Here is a 25,339-nt window from a genome sequence, read left to right as displayed (position 1 = left end):
TACCATAAAACTACACGTAAAATTAGTTTCAGATGAAGTTTATTGTGGTTAATTTAGTCATTTATAATCATAGTTGAGTAATGAACATTTTATTAGTAAGGTATTGTAATGAGTACGGAGCATTTTTAAAACCGTCGTTTTATATTTTATGAAGTAAGTCTAAGGTTATGCATTTGTGGAATACCGAGACATCAATCGTTTATTAGCCATCGATGTATATAATTCCTGAACATAATACAATCAGGAATAACGACGATGAAACAATAATTTATCATTAATCTCTTTTGCAATAACATTAAAAGAAAAACAATTCAAACAACGTTACAATATTTTCTTTTTTTCTTTAATATTTCAGGATAACCTTCTTCAAAAATTACGTAACTACGATACCTGAAAACAGAAATTGTACAATTGCTATAACTAAGACAAAAAATAATGACTTGTCAATTAACCGACAATAATTCTTATCTATTAGGGTAATAAAGAAATATATCGTTCGGTTATTCGGTATAATATGATTTAGAACTACAGCTCATAATAAATGACTAACTCGGTACTACTCTACTTTAACTAATCGTATTCGAACACAACTCGGTCGAAGCCAACAAGTGAGTTGGTAATCTCTTCGATTCGGATTGAATGGGACAAGTAAAAAATCGACAGACCACGGTTGCATTGGTCGGAGTGAGCAACGCTTGAAAAGAATAGGAAAAGCGAAAAAGGAAGACAAACGATAAACGACCGTTCATAAATGTGTTATCAGTACGTTGATAGCGGAAGAAGTATACGATAAGACGATAAGATACGTAACTTGTCATAACTTAAAAGATGTCACAGCCAACGAAGGTTTACCAGGCCACGTTGTAGTAATAAATGTTTTCGTCGTTATCGGATGACTAACTACTGAAATGTTTGAATCCGTGCTATTACGCATTATCATTTTCTGCAATCAGAACTCAATTGAATTCGATCAAATGTTATTTTCATATTCAATTGCCCATTGATTAACAATTTAGTAGGAATTTATGCGATCAACTGATGTGGTAAGTACTTCTAATTAAGCCTACATACATTTAAAAAAATTCACTTGATACGATTTCAAGCAAGTATGATAGTGATAATACTATGCACCATTACCTAATTAGTTAGATAATTCTATTATCATTTTCTTATAGTTTTTTTTTTACTATTTGTCAAACCACCGATTACACGTACATGTATCAATACGTTCAATTTATAGAATTAACAGCTTTTATATCCCAAAATGTTATCTATTATTATAAACCGACCATTGACATTAGTTTAAATTATTATACTTTCATTTTAACCCTAGTAAAAAATTCAAAATATAATTGTGTTGAAAACAAAAATGGATTTTTATATTATATTTATGTATGATTATCAGTATACAGCAATAATTTATAGAAATATTTTTTAGATTAAAATATTAAATACTTTAGATGTATTTAAAATATTCTTATCATTTTTCATTCATTTATTAATATATATTTGTTTTTAATTATTTATTATTTATTGTAGTGATTGACAAAGTGATGCCGAAGCATTTAGTTTTAGTTTCAACTACGGAAGAATATCTTTTCAACAATTGTTAACTTATGGTTAACTAACTAACTAAACATGAATTACTAACCTAACATGAATAAACATACACATTTGAACATCTTATTTACACTGTTCAAAAATATATGAGTACTGGTAAATTATTTTAATTTTCAATTCTTAAATTCAATGTCAATAAGGATTTTTATTAACTATAGCTAAAAATAATTTGTAATTTAAATGATATTTAGTATCATAAATAAAAAAATTTGTTTAAGTTCCAGGCTATGTAATTATAGATTGGTTAAGTTTAAAACTTTCATATTGACATTGTATTTATATATATTATTATTATTAGTTTGTTGGTCGGTTTTTATTGAAGTGATTAAATAACTAAAAAAAAAATATATTATTTTCAAAAATAATTATAATAATTTAAATTAAAATTGTGTCTTTTAAAACAATTATTTCAAAAATAAACAGGAACTATATAAATTTACTAAGCTACAATTGTTTAATTATAACTTAAAAAATCATTCGAAAACTAATTTTTGGGAAAAAATTCCAATTTACTAGAAAAATTAAAAAAAAATAAATCATAAAAAATAAGTTAACAGCAATTAAGTATATCACAAAATGTGATGATGACTTTTCAAAATTATTTAATATCTAAGATAATGAATCATTGAAAGATATAAATTATTGAATTAGCTGAATTAGTTGTTGGTAAATTCTTTGCATAGGTAAATTATAAATAAATACAAAATTATGTATTTTACATTTATTAATTGTTTCTTTAAAAAAACACTGAAATAAAATTAAAATTGATAAATCAAAATATGTATTAGTATTTGATGATAAATTATGTATAGCATAAGAATAATTATCCAAATTTATTTTTACTATAGAAATTATGTTAGGATTTTAGTCAAAATATGTGTGATTAGTTATTTATTATTATTTTATTTTATTTTCTATGAATAGTAATTACAAAAGATATTGGATTGGAAATAATAATTTTAAATAAAATAACTAATTCAAATTGTTCACTTAAAATCATAATATAAATGTATATTTTTAATAAATGTAAGTGAAACATTGGTCGTCTAAGTAGTTATAATAATTACATCTAATTTCTGAAATTTAATTATTAGATATAACTGAAACTAATAAACTGTTATTTTCACAGTAACACTACAGTGATAAGAATAGAATAGAAGAATATACATAAGTACTATTCTTTCTTCAACATTTATTTACACAATTTTCTATTGTTCACCGAACCATAAAAAAATTTACAAAAACTAATTCTAATTTTGGTAGGTACAATTTTTTGTTTTACAGTTATTATTCATTTATTTGATTGATTTATAATGTTTTTTATTTTTTTACTATTTATATACAGGAACATTTGATCTAAATGAAAAACATGAAAACTACTTGATCGTGCACATTTAACCGTTGCAGTCAGTTCCTTCAAATGAGCCAGATTTAAAAAAATGTAATGTTGTTTTCATTGAGATTATAAATTATAATGTAATATATTTAATAAAATAATAAAATAAAACCAAAATTTATAAATGGTTAATACTTGTAATTAAATATATAAATAGATATTTTATATGTTGAAATAAATAAATAATATGTAAGTTTATTTATTAAATAATCAGAAATTAATGACAATTTTATTTAACTACTATTAATGCAAATATTGTTAATTGCAGTTGATATTAGATAAAAATATATCGAATTAACAAATATTCATTATATTTTAGTTAATATGACATATAAATCATAAATCATATATAATGTTAGTTATGATGAGTATTAAATGTATATAAACTGATTGTACTCAAGATTTTCATCACTTAGATAATACATTGGTTATTTTAAATCTATTAATATTGTAATAAACATTTTAATTAATAATTATTATATTATAAGTAAATAAATAATTTTTTATGTATTTTATTTTTATTTTTTAGAATCATTAATCATCACTAATTTGATGAATCTGACTTAGAAAGACTATTTGAGTAGATTCAAACATTTCTAAGAAAATCATTGTTGGACAAAATGACTTGGAAGTTTATTTGAGCTAAAAGTCAATAAAAACTTTCTATACTGCCTATATTTAAAAATATTAATAGGTACCCAATAAAACTATTATGATTATTTTTTTATATTTAACTCATTTGTATATATTTTAGATAATAGGTATCTAGGTAATTTGTCCTTACTACAGTCAGTCAAATTGAGTCAGTCACTGGAACATGGTTAACTAAAACTAAAGAAAAATCAAGATATTCAAAACCATAATATCATAATACATTTTATAACTTAGCTTTTTTTCACCATTGAAGTTGATTATTTAATCTTGCATATGTTGTAAATTGAGCTCTTTTAATATCAACAAAACTTATTTTATTATTCTCAGAATTTTTAATTATTTTCAATGGCATTGTGCCTATAAATATTTTGTTGTTAATTTTGTATAAAAAAAAGGAATCTGTTAATTATAATTAACAAATTAACAATATTGTCAAACTGTGTATACACGCGACCCGGGACAAAATAATTTTTCCGTCTTTCCCCTTCACCAAAAAATATAAATAACTTCAAACTTAAGCAATAAAAAAATTAATTGTTTGAAACAAATAATAAATCACTTGTTTTGCGATATTGTATTAGATAATTTTATAGTAATACATATCCTAACGGTAACCTAATCTTTTTTATTTAAAGTCAATATTCCTTGAAAAATCCAATCGTTTAGAGCCGCCTTAAAAAAAAATATAATTAAATATAGAAAACTGAATCAACACTTATTATATGCACAATGATTAACAATACATGGTTTTTCTTAGATTAAATATATTATATTTATTATGAATTATATATAATAAAATAATCGATAGCTTATAATTTTTTTCTTGACTTTCGAGAAGAAAAATTTTCAATAATATCATTAAAGTTAATAGTTTTCGTTAAATCAGCTTCAATATTGATGATTGCTAATTAATCAAGACAATTTTTTCTCGTTGTTCATCTTAAATAAGTTTTAACCCTTTTTAATGAAGAAAATGATTTTTCCGTTGAACAATTACTTTAAAGTGTACATAGTAGCATAGTATCCAAGTACGTAGTATCCTTAGAGCAATATCAATATAAAGATATACTTATATTTGTTATATTATATTATATATATTATTTATATACACTTATATAACTAAACTATTCTCTTTTATAAATACTAACATACATTGAACAATTATATGCATAATTTTACTCCTTTTGTAAACTTTTTAAATGTGCCCTAAAGTGAATACTGCGTTCTGTGTACCCGATTCTTTATTATAAACATTGAACGAAAATATTATATCTTATCGAATAATAAATGTAATATACCTATTTTTCTATTTCAGTAATACTTAGGGGACTAGGTATAGTATAATTTTTTTAATTTTTTTATTAAATACTCAATAATATTTTTTAAAATACTTAACAATACTGAAAGAGGTGTGAAAATTAAAAAAATCATGAACATATCAATAATAAAAGTTAGAATATTTTGCCACCTCCAAAAATTTGCCTCTTTCGCCTTTCTCACCCTTAAATGTGCTACCGGTTATTCTTTGTTTATATTTAATATCTAAAAAGTATATATATATATATGACAATTATAAATCTTCCCTTAGTGTTATGTGTAATATGTACCAATCATGTTATTGTTATTTTTGTTTAATTTTTCATTATATAATTACTTAAATTAGAACTATTGTCTCCTAGAAAAGCTTTGCATTTGGGGACAAAATATTTTTCATATTTATAAGATACTTTGTATGATAACATTTAAAAATAAAAAACCTAATTCTACTATTAATTAAAATAGCTTGTATAAATAAATATATACCTGTTATAGTTTAAGTTATATATATATATATATATTAGTTTATTCACTTAAATGTACTCGACTTACAATTATGTACTTATATTTATGCTATAATATATTTTATACAAATAATATAGTATGAAGTATACTCAAGAATAACATTTAATTATTTTATAAAATATTCATTAACAAAAAAAAATTTAATATTTCAATATCCCTTGCACTTGTTTTGATTAATCACAGAATCTACTATACACAGATATTAATTTAAGTCCATTTCAAGATGGAATAACTTATAGTCTTTACGAAGTATATTTTATGAGGATATTATATTAATATATATGTATGTTATTCATAACCCATGTGAGAATATTTTCTCATTCTCAGAATTTCTCTAATACGTTGAGGTATAAAATTAAAATATGTATTAATATTACCTACTAACAATTATTATCTGTATATGTTATAAACGTATAATTGCTATTTAGGTTCATTCATATATCCTATTTTAATAAATGAACGACAGTGGTTTTCACTACTAATGTTAAATATATAATTTAATCTCTTTGTAATATAACTACAAACACAGTAAAAAAAAAAAAACCCATCCCCATACAAATCAAGATTAAACCAATACCTACCTATATGTCATTAAAATACCATATCAAATAAAATATTCTTAAATATATATACATTTTGTACACTACTAAATAATATAAATGATTTTATAGTACCTAAACAATTTTATTTATTCATAAATAATTTTCAATTGAGAATGCGAAAAAATCGATTTGGTTTTATCCAGAATAACAGTAAAAATATTGCCGCCCTCTTAAATATTTCAGGGGGTTATTATCTCCTAGAACCACCCCTTAAATACGGCTCTGGGTAACGTACACGTATTGTGTACATATACCTAATATTAATATATTATTTTTACCGTCGTGCATGTGTGTGTGTTACGTATACCACGGCATCCGTTAATAAATACGAATTGCAATAATAACACCAATTATAGTAACAACGACGGTGAAAATATTTTATTTTGTTTTTTAAAACAATCGTTGTCATTGTTCGCAAGTATTTTAATACGCGGTACAACGATGAGTTATCATTGTATCGTTAATGATCCGTCGTATGTAACGACGTCAATGCCTCCGGCCGGTAACAACGACTCGCCAGCGACGTGCACTCGTGTACTCCTCTTAAAAATGATCGTGATATCCAAAGATTTGAATTTTGCAAATATCCGTGCATTCGAATTAAATTTTCGATGTATCCGGATTTATGGATTCGTTTTTTACGTAACTTATAATTATTTTTGATCAACGGTAAAATAAACTATTTTATCGCATTGGTTTATAGCGTAACTGAATACTACTCAATTGTGCGGGCTAGAAGTGCCTAATGTTCTAAAGTCGATGCACAATCAAATCATAAAATGTGCGTTTGATCAGGTACTGTTTTTGGGTCCACTCAAACGATACGGCTACCCACCCTCTCTAACATAGCGCCCCTAGATCTAAGAGGACTATCCCACATCACTAAGATCCTGCATCAGCTAGAGAGTCAGTCTACGTTGACGCTACAAATTGACATTCTTCAACACCCACCGCTGCGCTTTAAGTCCAGATTACCCAAATGGCATGCAGAACCTCAGAAATAATCTGTAGAACACCTACGGACTAGACGATGGGAACAGAGAGAAACCCGAAGTATGGACTTTTATTTTATTACTTGTTAATCAGTTGTCTTTTTATATTATTTATTTATTTGTTTATTTTATCGATCTTATTAATATTTTCTCATGTCAACTAGTCGAATATGTCATATGCATAAACAAATAAATAAATAATATCCTGTAAAATAAATTACTATAAATTAATAAATTATATAACATTTAACAAAAAGTTAATATTATGTTATATATGAATAACGATATGATGTTTTCCATCAATTCAAGAGTTTTTATAATTCAATCCTAGTACTCGTAACCAAAATAAGTTATTACATGTTATACCTCTATGACTTACAGTAGTATCATGACCGAATATCTAATGAACTTATTATCACTGCATGACCACATGATGATTTTTACGTGAATTTAAAAATGAGTCAATGAACCGCGAAATTGAATCGATTAATCCGGATAATCCATGTAATCCGGGTATGCCCACCACTAATTCTTCCACAGGTGCGAACGTGACTGATGATGATGCAGTTCCCGTCCAACTTGTGCAGAACGCCATTATTCTTCGGGTACCAGTGGCGTCCTCAGAGTGGAAGGGTGGTTGCCCTCCTTGAATGGTTATTTTTTCTTCAAATGGACGTTATTTATTATTTATATAGTATTAGGAAAACACATAAATATGAATACCCGTATGAAGGACACCCCTTGCTCTCCCCATAGAAAAGGATCAGGGACGCCACTGTCAGGTACCTCACGTATTCGCTATCCGTTACCTTGCGCACATGATAGACGCGTTACGTCCGGAACAGGCCGTGGTATACATGCGTGCGTGCATCTGAACAGGAGCGAAGAACAGAGGACGGAGAAAGAAGTGTTCAGGTACTTAACGTTCTCCTAATATGTACACGTACGTCAAGGAAAACGAGAGAATGCCAGAAATATTAGTGCGGACGTGTGGTACGGCTATAAATATTAAAAAAAAAAAAACGATAGACATATATCACAACGTCATAAAAGTAAATCGCGCGAGTGCAGTACACTAATTTTAAAATAAACATATGTCATGCAATAAACAATGGTATTAAAATAGCAATTGGGTAACGTTTTGAACGAAATGAATGCCAAAGTTTTGTAATAATTTTCTATCGCAGTTCATACCTCGTAGTTGTGTATCGTCTCGAACTTGACTTTTGCAACTTTTTACTGTTTCCGAACACCTTAAGTACTCTATTGTCGAAGTGATGCACAATCTTTTAGTGTCACGAATTGCGTACGTTCAGTTGTTGCCTAATCGTCTCGAAACTTTCGCTAATCCTTAATTGCATAGTTAATTTTCGTTTCATTTTAATTGCACTAAATCACGGTGCGTTCACAGAATCACTATGGGAAATGGTCCATACGCTTACGAATAATCAGTAAGTTAAATGATTCATTAAATTAATTACGAGACTCGTTTTTTAAGGCTGTTCGCTCGAACGATAGTATCGGAACCCGGTCGTTAAAGCTTAACGACGTTTAGGTTAACATCTGGCCATCGGGCCGTTATAGGATTACGTATGAATCCACTAAACGTTAAGAAATCCCGTCCAGTATTAACGTTTCTTGTATATTATTAGATATTATATCTGATATTTTCATTGATATGCTCTCTTTGAATTAATAAAACTTAAACAAAAACCATTATCAATTTTTAAGGACTGCGTTGAATACTTTTAGATTACAGTAACAAGTTGATATCGGTATATTACATTGTTACTTAAAAATATAACATATTACATAGAGGGTATTATTACCCTCTAGATATTTTTCCCGACCTACGTATTACTGTTGGCAGTACTCAATATCCATTTATTACTCAACATTTATTCTGATTCAGATTATTATTATAATTATTATTATCCAACCCGTGTACATATTTAACGTTTATGCATTATTATTAATTCAAAAAACTTTCAAATGTCCAATGAGAGGATACGCCCCGTTTTGATTATACGCGCAATTATACTAGCAGGTATTGGGAACTGAGATCACTTAAGCGACCGATTTGGCAACTTTCAGACTAAGCGTCTAAGTCTCCATTACATTATCCTATCCGTGGTGAATCGAGTATCCAGAGGGCGGAGCAGAGGCCCTAGTAATATATTTGATTTAAATAATAATCGAAATGAAATTTGTTACAGCTCACATCTATCATGACGTATTGTTAAATTACGTCATAGGTATTGTATTAATTTAAAATAAAATAAAAATAAAAATCAGCCTCTGTTGAAAAAAACTATAACTAAAAGAATTACTATTACTAATATATGTATACGTAATTTAATTATTAGTAATTACTAGTAATTTATTACTCATTCGTGAACAAAATTTCAATTTAATCAATAATTTAATATATTTTAAGTACAAGATTTTTATTTCCGAAAGCTTATTCATGAAAGCTTATTTATTAGCCATTAACAAATTGGATCGATTAGATGGTTGCTGTGGATTCATCTAAAGTTCTATAATCGTTTTCTACTAATAATTTGATGCAAACACTTTTGACATGAAATCTTTATCAATATAGTAACATACGTTTACCAAAAAGAAATCATCTATATTTGTTTGTGGACGATGAACGTAAAACATGCCTAACAGCGAAACAAGGATTTTCTTTTTACAGTTACCATCTTTATTTTTAAATTTGAATACAAACATATCTTGTCCATAGCCATTAGAAATTATTTATTTATTAACATTTTTAGGTGCTAGCTAAAAATAATAATGAGCATTGAGTTATTTCTATTCGTAGGTATAAATTAATGAATATTGGTAAATTAATACGATTACATTTTCCCCTCGTAGTTACTATCAAATACTACTTACTGTACCCTTTCAGGATAGTTTAAAATATTTAAATACTTTCTTTTAAGAGTAGTTTTAGTACCTATTTGTTAAACAACTATTGAGTACTTTAATTAAGTATTTATTTACACAAAAACATTCAATGTTGACTGATTTGTTTTGTTATAAAAGTAAAAAAAAATCTAGATTTATGTTTATCGTATGGAAAAAAAAATAAAATAGAAAACATTATACTTACCAAGAAAATTAAATTAGTATTCATTACGATGAATTTTAAAAATATTGAAGATAAAACTGAAAATCGCTTTATCAAAATTTGAGAAACTTTATAAATAGGGTATGTTAAATATTGATAATTTAAATGATTTATGTACCTATCTAAATCCAGTGAAACTAATATTTCATACTGACTTAGGTGTAAGAAATTAGTTATATACACCAAAGTTGGATAATAATTATACTTATAGAGTCAAATTAATAAGTTACCATGTAATTTTCAAGTTACCTTGTGTTTATTAGTAGGTAATTAATGATTATAAATATGGTAAGTATTAGTATAATTCAAAAGGTTTAATTTTATGCTTTATGGGGCTTTGACTTAAAGTGGCACGTTGATTAAGATGTTCTAAAAGTCAGAAAATTTATTTATTTTTTTTTCAAGAATATTTAAATAGACTGCCCAAGTTCGTATGAGAACCAATGGGTTCACAAATTACAATTAAATAATACAATTGTATGCGTAGTGATTAAGTTATTATAAAATTGAAATAATAACTTTAAATAAATATTATATTTTATAAGTATTAGATTTATCACTATTAAATTAATAATTCTAATAAATTCTAATGTATATAAAATGTAATATGTATGTTTTTTTGTAATTAATTAAATAATTAGATATAGAATGAAACTCATAACTTATTAGTCAATTAGTAACAAATAATATATATTTTTAGACCTATATATTATAAGAAAGTAGATTGTGCTAGTTTTCTATGCGCGAATGGCACATTACTATTACATAACTATTAAGTGTTATGTCCATATATTCTGTGCCTGAGGTAAGATTATTTTAATAATGAACAGTACCAATAGCTTTAGAAATAATTATTGTATGGGTCATATAATTTTAAATTAATATAAATATATTGGTCATGTTGTTTAATACGTTCTTCATTAAACTTATTTAAAAAATGATTAACTTCTTTCTTTTTACCTCTTATTGTATCATAGATACCTTTTAAAACGGAAATACCAAATTTGACAGTAATTTTAATTAATGTCATAATATTCTATATACATTTTCTCATATTTTAAAGTATCTGCAAGTAGATATTTAAATTCACACACAATTTTCCTTATTATTTATTATTTATAAGTTATTAATTTGAAAATGATCTTTCTACTTAAGTTCGAAATTCACATCTAACGTATTCTTACTCTTGAAACAAAATTATTGGGAATATCAAATAATTACAATGTGCTGTGCACGTCTTTTTCCGGGGAAAATAATTATAGAAAACTTATCAAAAATCCCTTATTTTGTTGGAATCTACTCGTAAATTAATAAAAAAAAAAAAAAAATGTGATAAAAAATATTGTTAAAACTATTACACATTCATGCAGTATGAAAGAAGACATTTTCTATCTATATTGTGAATAAATATATATTATTATACTAATATAATTGACAAATGAGACAGTTAATTATTATCAAAATTGGAAAGAAAATGTTACCATCCAAAAGGATATATCATTTCCATTCATACGGTATCTCTGAAATCCTTACCAAATGGTGCTCAAAATTTTTCAAATTTTTACTTAGATTCATCCAATGAGCTAAAAACAAATGTATCGTGAAAAATAAAAATAAGTAATATAGAGTTTCATTATTCATTATTCAACATTTTTAAAATTATATGTTTCGCTTGTAAATATTTTAATGAATTTTTCAATAGTAGCTTCAAATTTGAGATCTATCCGAAGAATAAATAATAATAAGTTATGTCTTTTTTATTAGACTGATTATTTTTTAGATCAAAAATAGAAAGGTTGTATCTTGTGATTTTTTGTAGTAAATCATTACGAATTGTGACACTCTCTTTTTATATTTAAAAAAAAATTCAAAATTAAATTGACCGACCCATCACATTTCTATTCGATTACATAGACGTATTTTTCAACAAAATATTATACTAATTTATAACCACCATAGCAATTTATTACGTGCGTATTTTACGTAAGAAAATGTCTCATGTTGTTTTAAAATCTAAAAACAAAATATAAGTGCTATAATAACTATATAGTTCCATTATCGACTTAAAAAAAAAAAAACTCATATAAAATAAAAATAAAATTCATAAATATGATTTAAAGGTGAGTTAATAATTATACGAAACAACTTTTACACGTATAACATGAATGACATATATAAATTGGTCGTGCCATGTCGACTTAATGACGCCATACATATTTGATCGAATTCATAATAATATGTTGAATAATTATTCTAGAAGAAGTAGAAACGTTGCACAAAAAATATAATTCTTAGAATTGAACAGAATTTAAAACTAAACATTTTTTAATTTTTTTCGCCATGTGCTCTGGTAGCTGAAATGATTTTCAGTAAAATGGTAGTTATCCCATAAAAATGCAAATATTCTGTTAAAACAATAATAAATAGAAATTTTTTAGCGCGTATTGTATAAAAATGAAAACATTATTAGGTTTTCAATATTATAGTCTCTAACGCAGTGGCATATATTGGACGTAAATAATATAAAAATTATAATTGAATATAATAAATATTTTATATCAATACGTTTTAAATAGGAAATGATAAATAATAACCAAAAGTATTTATATTTCATAACTTATCTATGTCTAATAAGAACTTATTTTAAATAATATCTCCTGTTAAAATAAATTATCCCAGTGTAAAGTGACCAATTTTTTTTTTCAATTTTAGTCTCGATTTAATTAGCTTTCATACCTGATGATGAATTTTATATTCGAAACCGGTCGTACACTACACATATAATAATACTCTATGTTTATTTCTATATATAAATATTTATTTATACATTTATTCACGAGTATTACTTAACTATTTACTATTATAAAATGTAATTATGCTATTGCTGAAGTACATAAATACGAATTTAAATATTGGTTCTTAAAATACATATTAGTTTATTATTATACAATTGATATTGCAGTTCGTCATAGTTTTTCAATTTTTAAATTAAATATTATACTTTTTTATTTGTTAAAAACAGTACACTTGCTATTTTAGGATCGTAAATAGATACTTTTTCCACCCTGTAATATTTTCACATGATTCCTTTTTAACTTTCTTTTTAGAGAAACATGGAAATGAATTGGATTTACCATTATGTAGGTGTCTTTCTTTTTTATATAACTTTAATATGTAATCATATGTATATACAAATAAAGATAAAACTCTACTACTCGTAAAATCATACATATTTATAATTAAATATTCATTAAGCTTTCAATTGTAATACCAAAGACTTGAAAACCGAATATAAGACCCTTAATAAATTTTATTTTGTAATAAAAAAAAAAAAAATTACCATATTCTGATTGAAAAGAAAACCACCCGTTCTCGGTTTTTTTTATATTTATTGTATAGTTAATATAATTTGTAAAGCATCAGCATTATTTGACAAATAGAGATAATTTATAACTTTTAATTTTATATTTTATATTTTGTCATATTTTTTTTTTTTATATTATCCATCTTTAAGATTATTTTATTAATTTTTATCGTTATTTCACTATTTTTGCTTAGATATTATAAAATCATAATTGATACATTTTAAGTTTTAAACCTTATTTTTACTAAAAAACTCCTCAAAAGTGTATTATTGTTTAAATTATAGCAAGGCGTAAATTAAGCTAACTCAAATTTTCAAGTATCTGAAATAAATTTAATTATTTTTTATCATACCATAATGGATCAATTGGTATTTTATCTTTTCAGGACTTATTCTACAATTTTAGTGTATTTTATTCAGTAATTTTGTTTGATACTCGACGCATTCCCAGGAAACGGAACGTCAATTATAATTTCATTTTTTTCCGTCGTTGTGCAATATTATTTATATATTTTTCGCTATGCCAAAATTCAAAACTTCAGCTAATGCTCGTTTACGTGTAGTTATATCAGAATTTGAACATGATGTATTTTCAATCGACGATTATTTATTTTAGTTATGAAAGGTAACTGTATAAATTATGTTATTATTTCTCTTTTTTAACCATTTTCTCGGATTATTTTGAAAAATAATTTTTTCTTTTTATTTTTTGTAAAATTACGATTTTTTTTTTCAAGAATTTTTTTAGGTTTTTTAAATTATTAACTTTTGAGTCCTAATTATTAATTTAAATCAGTAATTTTATTTTTTGGCTGTTGTCGAGGATTCTAAAAGCTTTTTCCGAGCTTGCTTGTTCACAACACACATACGAGATAAAATAAGATGCACACACAATTATGTCAACTGTCGTCATTCGTTGATACATAATTATATTAAAAAAAAAAAAAACAACATGTTAATTTGTGTTATATTTTTGTATTGATTCAATGCTGCCGTGATGAAGATGGTCAGTGAGAGCGAGAGTGAGAGCGTGGTCGCCACTTTCGTAATCTACCTAGCCGGTTATTACCAAACAATCACTAACACACACACACATATCACATGCAATTTATTAGACTAAACGTCCGAACCATTTGTCCACTCACTACTCATTACTCTATTGCACAACCCTTTCGTTCCACTTGTCTCTTCTTTTATTTGGGTTTTTCCAATACGTTTTTATTGTTTCACTTCTCATTCGACAGAGTGATAATTGTTTTCTTCCAATCGAGTTCGATGCGTTTACGAAGACAATACTTTTAGTGTTAATTAAAAAAGTAGTTTGCACTGCGTACAACCCATTAAACCCGTATGACTACCAAGACCGTTTTCATAAGACGAATCACCGGCTTGGTCACCGTATTAGAATGTATTTACACGAAATAACGAGTCATTCGTCGTCCGGGTATTTTTTTTATTTTTAAATATATTTAATCAGAATTTTAGCATATTATTATAAATTGTGTAACATTTTGAAATCCATAAGTGATGACGCTCTATTTTTTTTTTTTTTTTTAAACCTTAAGTGTTTTCTAATGTTTCGGTTTCGCAATCGGATAAATTCGGCCCACAAAGTCACTTTTAAATCGGTACCATATTGATCACTAGTCCTAACGAACGTAACAACAAACGCGATACTTGGCGCGCGCGCACACGTGTCCTGAAGTGTTTAACGTGATGGTCGTCCGTGTGCCCCCCTCCCCTCTCTAACCGCCGCGACCGTCCGACAAGAGCGGCACCAACTGCACAACACACGTAACACGAATATTATTGAACGTCGCGTACGAAACTACTTTCATTTTTTAAATTTTTTTTTTTTTCTCCTTTTCTTTCTCGTACGGTCCTGCCACCGCGACCGCGACCGCCGCCTTGTCGCTCGCACTCGCTTCGAACGTTCACCGCGTCGTTGACGTCCTGATCGCTACCGAAGAACCGACCACGGGCCGCATTCGTAGCGCACTCGCATCCCGGAGATCAAGCGGCACCGACGCACCGCACGCACACGAAACAACAAACATTCCTTGTGAATAGATAAAACGAAAGAAAAATAATAATCAAAAATAAAATACGCGTATGTAAAAAGCGCTGCTGCACCGCTGCTGCACTTGGAACGTCGTATCTGTCGCGCGCGCGAGAGTGTGCGTGTGCGCGTGTATGTGTTTGTACGTGTGCGTGCATCGCGTAGGTTGTGCGCTTTCCGAGGGGACAGTGCGTATCCCGTGAACTCGTAGTAAGAATTAAAATTAACAATTATTTTTTTTTCTTCTTCTGTCATCCCGCGCACGAGCGATCGATTCCCGAGAGGACCAGGAGGAGCTGCGAAGATCGGCGGAGGAACCGAGACCGGAGTCGAGAGGTAAGGATTGTTAGTTAACGACCGCGGCACGGAGACACGCGGTCAAACCGGACGCGGTGTTCGGCCGCTACTTCCTGCTCGCCGTCGTCCCGCCGCGTTTCGCGTTTTTTGCCGGACCCGTTTCTCGGGTAAAAGTCCGAGTCGATCGAAAACATTCGGACGAAAAAAAAAAAAAAAACTCTCGATTACGCGCCGCGATAAGAGATGTTACGTGTGCCGTAACGGTGTTGCGCGTACACGCGTGTTTCGCGAACGCGCTTTTAAACCCGTCGCGTGATTTCCGGTGGTTACGAATCCGAGTGCCCGACTAACCGTGCGCCGGACTACGCGGGTGCGCGTATGGTATTTCTGTTTATTATTTTTTTTTTTGCGTACGTTGTGGTTCAGGATGGGTGGCGACAGGGCTGGACCGCGGGCAAGGAGCACGGGGCTGCGAGTTGAAAGGGGCCGCGATGAGTTTTATAACCGTCGGCTGACGAATTCCAAGTACTCGTCTATCAATTAATCGTGACTACATTACTATTACAGATCACTAAATCTGAATAAAAAAAAAAAAAATAATAATTTTAATGGAATAAACGAACTAGTGTCGAACGGAAGGGCTTCACCGAAAGTAAAAGCGCACCCTTTACGTTACGATCGCACGACTCGGCCGAGGCGTCGCACGTCGTCGATCGGAACGTCGAAGAGCATGTGCCGCACGACGACGGGTAAGGAGAAGTGGCTCGGGCGCTCATTTTCTCAAAGCTGACGCGTGAGGGTGCACAGAAAACGTAACGTTGCTCGCGTCCGTTGCAAAATCAGATCGTCGACGATAACGTTTAACTATCATTTTTTTATTATTATTATTTATTAGGCGTAAGCAATTATCGTGAACGAATCGCTTCGATTCCGTTTTCTCGTGCGTCATCGATTCTGTTTAACATACATGTTATGTGCGCGCCATGATTCGGTCACCGGTACGTACGTGTCCGTTACACGACTTGTACGCACGCAAATATCACGTACGTCGTACGTCCGCGAGACATTACAATCATTTTAGCTTACTTATGCACTACCGCCATTGATATGATGGTTTATTATTCGTAAGCCAAAAGCACCGACTCCGGCATCAATAAAAAACCTGGAAACAAAAGTGCGATTTATCCGGCTTCGCACGGCGCACTGTGAATTGTTTGACAAAACCGATTTTTCATTTCATCACCGTAAAACATTTTAAAATTATTTCGAGTTACGTTTTTCTCAGCTATTGTATATTGTCGACAGTATATTTTACTCGTTCAACTGATGTAACGGTATGTGATACGATAATTTCTGTTTAATTTTTTACTTATAACTTGTTAGGGATAATAATCGGTCTATTGTACGGTGTTCATATGTCGTAGTCATCGAGAAAATATAATATGTTTACCTTTGATAAAATACAAATTGTTACACAATCTTCTGTACGATATTGATGATTTTAAATTATGTATGCGGCAATACGTAACTCGTCTCGTCGATCGTGGTGGCTTTCTTCAAAGATCAAAGAGAGGTGCTAGTGCTCTTTTTATTATTATACGCGAATTACAATAATATGTTCAGATGACGGTCCACGCGGACAACTGTCATGGTTAAAGACTGGATTCTCGTGCGATTGCAACTTTTTAAGGCGTAATCTTTGGAACCCAATAGAAACAAGCTACAAATCGAAATCAAGTAGATTAATTTAAAGAAAGTTTTACTTTGCACAAAATTGTCTGGTTCCGGTTTTTTTGTTATAAAAATGTACAGATTATTACGAATAAGTTTGCTGAGTGTTCTATTACAACAGATATTATTTTGTACTTTATGTTACTTTATCATTGCTCTGTTAAAATGTTACACGAAGCATTGGACTTTTATGTTTAATAATATAATTATGTATATTTCACATAATTTTAAAGAAAAAAAAAACGATGATTACGTTTAATCAAATATTGCAGATCGGTTTGAATTTTATATTTTTTATACAATATTTAATAGTTAATGCCGAATAGTAATCAATAATATTATAAAAAAAAAAAATGAATAGTAATAAAAATAAAATTTAAAATAGGTACTTATGATGAAAAATTTGTTATGTAATTCCGAGAAAAAATTTGTTTTTTTCAAGATTTCGCACGTATCGCACATTTTAATCGTACGGTTCTTAGGCGTTTGCCGCATTAAAAAATCCTGTCTCCAGTCGTGGTACATCTTTGATTTTTGTTTTCGTCTTTCACTTTCGTTTTTTTTCATTTTTTTTTTTTTTCCACTATCGCCGTCATCGCTGTTTTACTCGCCATCATAATAATTATACCTCGTACGTACATTGTAATAACGTTACGGATTTTTTGTGCGCGCTTGCATTTGAATATTTTTATTAGTCATTTCGCCCGTCGTTCGCGCCGCAGTTGCATAATTCACGTGTGCAGTAATCCTAATATTTATCATTATTTAACAACCGGACCGGGTTAGTATTAACCACACCGTTCGTCCGTCGGTTCTTACGCGCGCGCGGGTTTGTCCGGTCGCAGCCGAAACGGCCAACGACCACTTTCACCACTTCGTCACCGTCGCGGAGGCGGCCCGTGTCGTTTCACTCTTTTAAACATCTCACACACGCACTCAACAATATTACTGCTATTTACTATCGTTGTCATTACCGTTGTACGCGCGCGCACGACCGTTAACGTATTGTTTAGATACGCGTCGGTTTTGCGCACGTGCACACATAACCGTACAGAAGCGAATACTATTACGTTATTATTATACCTCGTCGTGCAAAACGTTCGGAAGTACCTACTGTCGTCTACGTTACGAGAAACGGATACAAAAAAATTTAAAAAAAAAAAAAACGCTACAATAATGATAACGATGGTTATAATATTAATAATTATAATAACAATGATAAATTATTAATAACGTAATAATTTCGTCGAGGGGGGGGGGGGGACAAAAAAAACCATTGGCGACGACATTTATACACCGACTAGAATAGCAATATTATTTTTGCATCGGTTACGAGTGTGCGCGTGACATAGCTCGCACGACACCATGATAATCAAACGCATGAGAATACGTCGGAAACGGAGAGAAACAGCCGAACGATTTCCGGTGGTGCTATCGGTGTGCCGGCGAATACGTGCTTAAGGGTGGGTACTGGATATCTGCCGGACGGTTTACCCTGGAACGCATAGCGTACCGAATTAATCGTTTTGAGCGATTTCATTCGACCGGAGTAACCGGCTGTGAAACACTAAAACAGGTGGTCCTCGAACGTTCCGATGGTGGTGCGATCGAGAAACGATCATACGATTTTCACCGCGCATAAAAAAAAACGAATTCGAAAACCTCTAAAGGACGATTATTGACTTTTACCAATTTTTAACATTCCACTTTAACATGTTACCTTTACCTGCATTCTTTTAGAAAACATTTCGCTTCGATTATAATCGAATTATTATTATTATATTATCATCATGCAATGGAATATCGTCGGAGAACGTGCGTTTACAATCGACGTGTTTGTGAATAAACATAGCCACCGTAGTTGAACAATAATTATTTGACAGCGTTTGACATATTTTTGCACGTCTTTTCGCAAAAAGCGTTTTCGTGACACATGGAAACACTATACGATTTCGATATAGTACACGACAACGGAGGATAACTATTCGAACCCATGTGCAAAAGTTCTTAAATACTTGAATTCGGAAGTAGTCGAATTACTGCGAAATGCACGTCGTACAAACGTACACGAAATTACATAATAGAATTGTTTATGCGTGATTATTTTTGTTGGTCTAGAGTTTTTTGATTTTTTTTCGTACTAGGTATAAACGTAAAATATATAATTAAAATCCACGAATTAAAATTAATTCACAAATTACAACCATCACGGTCGAATTTCAACTTTTTATTAAACCATTGTTTTAACAAAAAACAGTATTATTTCTCGTATAAAAAGTTTAATATTGCTATTCATAACCTATATTTAGTTTGAATACGATGCGTAACTCTCGGTTAAACCAGCCTGCAACTACTTGATGTTATGTTATTACAATCAAATTATGACATCATAGTATTTAGAAGCATAACGTGCAATTATAACACTAGTTGAAAGAAGAAAATATCGAGATTTTTGTATAATTACGTCGCAATACCTACATATCACTTAAATTGCAGTAGTAGAAATTCCATTTCTGGGACAATATCATAATATTTCGATTTCGTTTCTCAAACAAACCTACCCAACGTTTCGATCAAGGCCGTAACTGGAAAAAAATTTTGGGGGGGGGGGGGGTCTAACATTATCATTTAGTACAATTTATAGTTAATAAACTATATTCACCGCTAAAATTTTTCTACTTTTGAAAATTTCGGGGGGGGGGGGGTCCGGACCCCTGAACCCCCCCAGTTACGACCTTGGTTTCGATCACAGTGTATAGGTTAAATCCATAATGCAATGTGCAATAATACTGATCACTGAATTCTCTAAGAACATTTCCTATAGAGCTTTGTGCTAAACGTTAGGTAATGTAAGACATATTCAATAAGAACAGTGCATTTTTCTAATCGATAAGCCAGAAGATTACGGAAACATAGAACTATTTAAACAATTATTTAAAGATCATAATGCTCGAATGAGGATTTTGACAGCGTTTATACGACTCGTCGAAAAAGGTGGAAATAAAACGAACGAGTTCGAACGCGAAACGTTGAAATCAATTTTGAAATTCGCACCGGACTCGATCAACAGTCCGATAACTAGCTGTTGGGTTTCACGGTTCGTCCCCGTACGTAGTGCATTAGAACCGGTAGAAAAACATCGCGTACGGTTAGGTTACGATCCTTACGATCGTAATTTTATCACGATTCAACAGTTGTTTGCGCACGTGTTTCTGATTCAGAAACGGATTATTTACACGTTTCGTTTGGCGGGCACGAGCGTTTTCCGTCCGGTAGCAACGCGCGCGCTTAAACGCCATCAACGGAATACGATGTTAATCATTTCCGCGTGCCGCGACCGGACGCCGCACCGCGAAAGACGCGATGACGGGAGTGAAATCTGCCGCGCGACAGCCACGATTGTGTTACGTAATCCTCCGCGGTGTTCGGTGTTACTACTATCGTCGCGAGCAGACCATCGAAAAACACCGGCGGCGACGGCGCAACCAGCCCGTTGCGGTTCGAAAATGTCGAAAAACGTCTTCTGACGGTCCGCGTTCTTCATACTATTAATGTGCACGTTAAAAGTGACGGCGTTTACCGGTCGGACCCCGAACACCCATATTCGATTTAGTTGGGCACCAGTGTTTTTCGGCTACGATTCTAGCTGGGTCCGTACAAAAAAAAAAAAAAAACATTTCCCTTCTCTTTTTCACATATTTATGACTGTTGGTTATCTATAAATTAGAACACAGGTATGATTGTTCTTTTTAAGTTTCTAACACACGGTGTATAATTATTAATTAAAAATTGGAATACCGGTACACGGTAAATAAAAAAAAATTATCATTGGTAAAAGTTAAAATGAAAGAGCTTTGACAAACCCAAGTCTATTAATTTTTTAACACTATCGAGTGTGTCAATACTTGTTAGTTACAGGTTTTATTGTTGTAGTGGTCAGACCGAATGGTTTTTATAGTCGGTCCCAATTAGTTATTTATCATCAATATTATTTGGGACCCAACTCGGATACGCTCCTAAGTTATGCGTACGCATTTATTATTTAATCGGATTATTATTGTGTTTTTGCCGTCGTGTGACAATATTACTATTAATGTTGTACAACTAAATAAACAATCTTTATAACATTTACACGCTAGAGCAACGGATATCAGCTAATCCACGATTTCGAGTAGTTTTTAATTAAAAGATCGCTTTTTTTCTCTCATAGAGTACGCAGAAGAAACGTATGTGTACTATTTCTGGCCATGGAAATCGCCCAATAACAAAAATATTTTTGCGCCCCTTTACGGTCGTCTCCAACATACATACGTCTTTTCGGAACACACGCGACCACCCGAGTGTATCCTGTTTTGCACGTGTTTTTTTTTTCGTCCACCGGATCCCTTGTCGTCGTATCGTGTGATACAATAACGTTTTTTTCTAGCAGCGAGCCCTCCGAAGTGATTGGTTACACCAAGAAAACATCGGCAATCAAATAAGACTTTCAGTTTCTGCTAGTTATAACATTATTACTGCTCGTTAGCGTTTTACACGGCCGAGTATAAAAAAAATATTACATAGCCATAATAGAAAATGTTTTATTAACGGTTCTTCAAAAATTATAACCTACGACATTTTTTCCTGCTTTCATGCGATAACTTTTAGGACGAAACAAAAGGTGAAAAAAAAAAAAGCTAATGTTTGAAAGTCTTACCAGTTACTCGTTCAACAGTGATAAAAATAATTACCTACCACAACTACACAAGTTAATGAACGTCGCTCTGCCTGACACACGACCGAGATTTCGAGAGCAAAGGTCTTACCGGACACATAATATACCTCGTAAGGACAAAGCAAATTTCTTTAGATGTATCAATCGCAGGTACCTCGTTCTTCACAACGATACGACTCGTATTTTATTTATTCGAAATATCAATCAACTTGCAATCTAAATCGTTATTTATTACAAGGGTTCTCAGCGACGCGTGTTAGAAGATTGAAGCATGTGGATGTTTTCCAATTACACGTTAAGTTTTCGACGCTGCGAACGTATTGCTCACAAAAATGTTTGGAAGCGAATCGTTTATTCCGTTGTTTTGCGGATTACAAAAATCGCTACCCGATTATATGGCCATTGCCGTCTCGATTCAACATATTACGTCTACTACGAGTTAGGTACACACGTCTCCGTTAAATTACTATAAAACGTTTGTTTATTGTACGCGCAATCGTCCGTTTATGTTCGTCCGGCAACCGCAAATTCGAATTGAAATGTTAAACGGATGACGGGGTAAACGGTGTGAAATGATCAGGGGTGGGCAAGTTAACGATTTTTTTTAAATCGTTAAGTTAAAAGTTAACTTTGAAAAAAAAAGTAACTTAACTTAGTTTTAAGTTAAAATTTTCTAATTTGCAAAAATAAAAAATTGCACACATAATATTAGTATTTTTACGTTCAAGAAAACTATTGGGAAAATTTAAAATGATATATAAAAGTATTAAATAGCTATCAAAAAACCAAAAATCAAAAATAATAAACTTTCGCAGAAATATAATAAGCTAATAAAGTAATGAACTAATAACAATAAACTATAAATTCTAACGAGATGTGAACAGAACACATGTTAGTTGAATAATGAAATTAAATTGGAAATTATATCACAGTTGTTTTGTGATTAATCCGCCATCGACACTCGCTCTCATGGTATTTACTATTTTCGCAGAATATTCTTAAGATTTCCATGGGTTTATAGTGTTTATACAATAACAATGTTATAAAAATATAATGATAAAATAGAACCCATATAAAGACTATTAAAGTTATTTTATTCATATTATCTTCGTCTACAGGAAATTCATATTAAAATAGTAAATTATATACTAAAAACCTAATTTAATAATTTGCATTATTCTTTACACTAAGATTAACTTAACTGAGCTACTTTTAAATGAAATTAACTTAAAGTTAACACGTTTATCTTAAAAAAAAAAAAAAAAAAAAGTAACTTATTACTTAATATTAATTATAAATTATATTAATTATATTATAATTAATATTAATTATAATAATATTAATTATTACTTAATATTATATTTACTTATTACTTATTATTAGTTAAGTTACTTAACTTAACGTTTTAACTTAATCTTAACTTTTAACTCGTTAATGCTCGTTAAATAAAAGATTATTTTTTTACCGCGGTATCACGGATAAAACGGATATGGAACGGTATTACAATTATTATTACGGGGCGCCGAAGATAATTAATCGAGCCTGACGGCGTGTCGCGCGCGCACATAATCGGTTCAACACACGCCCGAGCGGAATCGCAACGGTAATCGGCAGCACCTCGGCGATTTAATATGCAACGCGATCGTGTGATAGAATGAAAGCGGCGATTGTAGTGGACCTTGGCCGCCGGCCGATCTGAGATAAATCCAGATCGTACGCTGAACGCGAGTGATCGGTCGCACGCGAACGTGTACACATTGTGTATTTAATTGTATCGAAGTTTTTTTTATTATTATTTCATTATTACGAGCGGCGAACGTGAAATGCCGCCTTTTACCGGTCCACCTCGGAGTCGCCGTCGTAACCGCGTACCGATACGTAACAATCGTTGTACTGTTGTGAAATTTTTCAATTTTTTTTTTTTCTTCTCTTCCTCTCGTTAAAATCTCCGCGCGATAACCCACGCCGGCATGCGTTGCACGTGCGCTTTACAATTAGTTGGCGCACCGTGTGACGTTAATCGTCGATTTTTATTTTTATTTTTTTCCTCGCGTTGACCGCCCACGACAGGACAATCCTGCGTGTACGAAAGGCGTCACCCGTAGTTGCGTACAACACGTTGAACGTCAGTACTTATATTATGATGTTACGCGTCGCGTTCTGAATAGATGCGGTGGTCGCGTAATCGACCGAACACAATTCGATTTTCGTTTATCGTTTTTCAAACACATCGACTCACTTCACGTGGGTCATCGAAGGGTTTTTATTCGCGTAAAGCCGACCAAAATAGTTGGTGTAAGTTGTGGTGATGGTCTCTGTAGTGTAGCGATCGGTGTTCCCTTTCGTGCAACGCGCGCTGGGATCGCTACATCTTTTTTTTCATTTTTTTGCCCTTTTTATGTATCACTAATAATATATCAATATATCATTCGTTTGGTAACGGCGTCATGGCTACCATTCTTGGAAATACATAGCGCACCGAAAACGTTACAACTCCTGTGCGTCTACAAAAGTTCCGAAAGAAAACATTCACAGATAGCCGAAAGTTTTTAAAACTCGTACGAATTCCTCGTTCTTTTTTTTTCAGATTTCATGGAAAATGTGTTTCCGATTTATTGTACTGTTGCCTCAATTAAATCGTGACTTTGGAACAAAAGTTATTGTTATGTTAGTTTTTACCGAAAATAAAAAAGCGCGGATTACGAGTCAAATTATTAGGCATCCAGGATAACAAGACTCTACAGAAAAAAAAATGTACCACAAAATATAGATATGACGGATTATATTTGAACGATAATAATCAATTGAAAACGAGTCATTTTAAAACTATATCTTATAGTAATACTAAGCAATGATTGCAAAAACCATTTTTTAAACGAATTAAAGTATTGTGAAACATATTTTTATTTTTACTAGGACACAATTCGTGTCT

At 30.9% G+C, this 25,339-nt stretch overlaps 1 protein-coding gene and 1 long non-coding RNA gene across 2 annotated transcripts in view; both read left to right on the top strand.

Annotated features, from left to right (window-relative positions):
* Positions 1-781: 781 nt before the first annotated feature.
* LOC112692232 lies at positions 782-4,011 on the top strand. Its single transcript, XR_003149398.1, has 6 exons — positions 782-1,043; positions 1,540-1,716; positions 2,750-2,879; positions 2,966-3,061; positions 3,546-3,710; positions 3,771-4,011. It is a non-coding gene; the product is annotated as an uncharacterized LOC112692232 (long non-coding RNA).
* Positions 4,012-15,472: 11,461 nt separating this feature from the next.
* The window catches only part of LOC112692174, a 29,557-nt gene continuing 19,690 nt past the window's right edge, over positions 15,473-25,339 (top strand). Inside the window, exon 1 of the mRNA XM_025566745.1 lies at positions 15,473-16,001. The gene's annotated coding sequence lies outside the window, so the exon portion shown is untranslated. The remainder of the gene's footprint in view (positions 16,002-25,339) is intronic.

The sequence above is a fragment of the Sipha flava genome, unplaced genomic scaffold (assembly GCF_003268045.1).
Source record: "Sipha flava isolate LNK unplaced genomic scaffold, YSA_version1 71_pilon_pilon, whole genome shotgun sequence".
In the NCBI taxonomy this organism is placed as follows: domain Eukaryota; kingdom Metazoa; phylum Arthropoda; class Insecta; order Hemiptera; family Aphididae; genus Sipha; species Sipha flava.
This window is presented reverse-complemented; position numbering and strand designations above follow the sequence as displayed.